Genomic DNA, 3,442 nt, shown 5'->3' with positions numbered 1-3,442 from the left:
GGCGTTTCTGGCTGCCTACCTTTGCAAATTTAAAAGCTGAAAAGTCTGGTACAGTCTCAATTACTCATGATCGCAAGGCTCAAATGCGCCATCTGGGGAAAACATTGGTTCCATGTCTTCACCCTACCCTCTTTCTCTTTTCCTCTTCTCAGTTGTATAGGAATGTGCCACGATATTCTCTTTTCTTAATATATTTAATATTTACTTGCCAAAGATACTTTTCGAAATTTTTACGATGATTTCTTTTAGAACTACGTTCAATGTAGTCTTCAGTTCCGTATAGTTTCTTTACTTGAAAGTTTTAAATCCAGTTAAAAATCAAGACAGAATCAAACGTACTGCCTACTTCTATGACTTTGTACACACTAATGGTAAAAGCATGCGAAGTATTGTTCTAGATAGAGAGTTCTGCTCTAAGCCATTCGTAGCCTATTTCGATCGCCAATAGAAGGTTTGGCTCAAAGGTATATTATTCATAGCAACTGATCGAAGATTTTGGGTTCCGTTAACTCCCTTTAACATTAATCTAAAAAATTTAATTTAACTATTCTCTAGGTTGAAATCATATTTAACTATTCAAAGGGCACTTTCCAATATTCACACTTTTGACACCAGCTACATGCATCGACTATCCCAAAATGAGAACAGGCTATACCAGTGCACCTCACTAGTCGTTCCTATATTCAAATTGGTGTCAGGTTTCCAGATGATTTGGTCAATTCGTGTGATGTCATTGCCTTTATTTGTTTACAAGTTTAATTTTACTTCTGTCGAGAGCGTCAGCATTTAACTGTATTTTTGATAGGTAGGTACTTTTATTTACGTGGCACTAGAGCTGCACAATGGGCTATTGGCGACCGTCTGAGAAACATCCCTGAGGATCCGGAAACATGCCATCGCAATTTTTTCTCCTTTGCAGAGAGGATGGCTCCCCTGCTTTGGTAAACTGACGACCTGCTCCCGAAATCGAGCACTATATGTTAGAACAGTTTAACGACGACTGATACCGCTCCCTCACGGTCCCTACGCAGGCTGATCAAAGTGGTCACCCACTCGCTTACTGACCACAACCAGTTATGCTTGACTTCGATGTTCTGCTGGGGACCGTGTCTTAACGATCAGTCCTTTGTGGAACACTGTTCTTTTTGAATTGGTGATCAAAATGGGGTGTAGTGTTTGCGTAGAGCGGAACTCTCTACCTATGGCAACTCTTCACATTCTTTCGCCATAGCATGCGGAAAAAGAAGTACGTTAGTTTCCATCTTGATTTTCAAATGGAATAAAAACTTTTAAGTTAGGAAACTATATGGAAATGAAAACTACATTGAACGTAGTTCCAAAAGAAGCGTCGTGGGAATCTTAAAAAATTTAAACGAAAGTACGAAAAATATTAAGAAAGGGAAAAATATGGCAGCACATTCCTATACAACTTAGAAGAGGCAAGGGGGAAGGGTCAAGACATGGAATCGATTTTTTCTCCAGATGGCGAATTTGAGCGTTGTGACCACGAATGGATTTTATTATAAATAAAAAAAATTTTACCATTGATAATAATCTTTTTTGTATTAAATATAAATCTAATTATTAATATCGGTGTTGATGAATATGCAGATGAATGTGCCCTAGTGTAGACGCTGTTTATTGCAATGGATACCATAAATAAACAATAATATTTTATTTCTGATATTAGTGAAAGTTTGTGTTTGTTTTCAAGACTATGATTTGATCCAAATTTCGGTTCGTGTGTTACTTAACGTTATCTGATAGATTCGCATTGAAAAAATTTAGGCTTGTACTTTAGTTCAATAGACAAATCGTTTTGTTCCAATAAAATTTTCATAGATCAAGCAATTATAAAAAACATTATTCTCAAATTTGTGATAAAGGCGCTTCAGTATAAGTGATAGAATTTCAGCAGTAGTAATAGTATTTTAGCTTCGTATGCAAAAGCTCATGTTTATATATTATTACTTTAATATAAATCTCACTTAAGCATTCTCATCCAATGTATATTATTTTCAAAATCAACGAAACTAATCAATATTTGATTGTTAAATAAATTTCTTTTGTGTTATCAATTTGCCTCTTATATCCTGCCTATGCTTCATAGGCCATGAAGAAAGAGTATTGTCATATAGCTTTATGACAAATGATACTGTGTTAGTGTGTTAGATTTAATATGAGTTTGGATTTTAAATATAAATCCTACGGAACCAGCCGTTGAGTGACCTGCGTTGTTAGAACTAAGCTGTCAATGTCTTGAGCTTAGGATGATATTTGAATTTCTTTTTTACATTAAATTCTTCTGACAGCCACAACATATCAGTGATGATGTGGAGAACTGTAATGATCTGAAAACCCTTCAGCACTCAATGTCTTAGATTAATAATAGATGATACTACATAAAACTTAAGTTTGTGTGAAAGGATTTTAAATAAAACCCAATGGCAAAGACCGTTGATTGCCCATTTAAAAAAAAGTAGACAAATGTAGAGTATTTCCCCACCCGGCTCGCACCAACCACAGTACTGATGTAAAATGTATTCAGCCGCAGACGGGCTAGAGGTTCCTAGCCGTGAGGCTAACCGTGGGAGGTTTTCGTTGTTTTCCTATCCATGAAACGGAAATGCGTGTAAGTTACATCAAAAGGTCCTTCACGAAGGCAAATTTCCCCCAATAAGTGATTCAGGAGCTCCCTTATTTTCTGGATTGGGTTCAAAATTACAAGACCACGGAGTTGAAAAACAGTTGTCGTAAATCTAAAATTGGGTCAGCTGTTCAACTACGGTTATAAAATTAAATATAAAAAGCAGAATAGTTAATAAAATAAAATGTAGAACATTAAATTTACTGTTCAAAAAATTTTAACTAATGAATTTAAGGTTTCAAAATTTCGAGAGAAACTGGCTTAAATCTAAAAATTCAAAAGCTGTATCTCCTTTGAAAAACAAAACTTTTAGTTTTTACATTTTGCATGGTGCTGTCACATAATATGTATAATTGTCAGAAGTTAGTTAGAAAGGAGAGAACCCCAACAAGAAAGCGAAAAGTTTGTTTGTTGCTTTGACTAGGCAGGAAGAAAAAAAAAGTACAAGTCATGATTACCTAATATTTAAATGTTAGGTTCATTAAAAAGATCTAAACTTTCTTAGGGGCCAATAAGAATGCTATACATAAAAACATCTGAACATTCGTTGGGTGCCAATAGGAATGCTATGCATGAAAAGATCTAAAAGTTCTTAGGGGGCCAATAAGAAGGACATAGTAAGATCTAAACGTTTTTAGGGGGCCAATAAGAATGACATAGTAGGATCTAAACGCTTTTAGGGGGCCAATAAGAGTGCTATACATTTTACTTAAAATTTATACAGTAATTAGATAGATGCATACATTCGAAATTATTCTCGTTGTCCATTATTTTAAAATAGAATTAATAAAAATT

Source organism: Parasteatoda tepidariorum, chromosome 3, assembly GCF_043381705.1.
Source record: "Parasteatoda tepidariorum isolate YZ-2023 chromosome 3, CAS_Ptep_4.0, whole genome shotgun sequence".
Taxonomy (NCBI): Eukaryota; Metazoa; Arthropoda; class Arachnida; order Araneae; family Theridiidae; genus Parasteatoda; species Parasteatoda tepidariorum.
The sequence above is the reverse complement of the archived record's forward strand: the minus strand, read 5'-3'. Positions refer to the sequence as shown.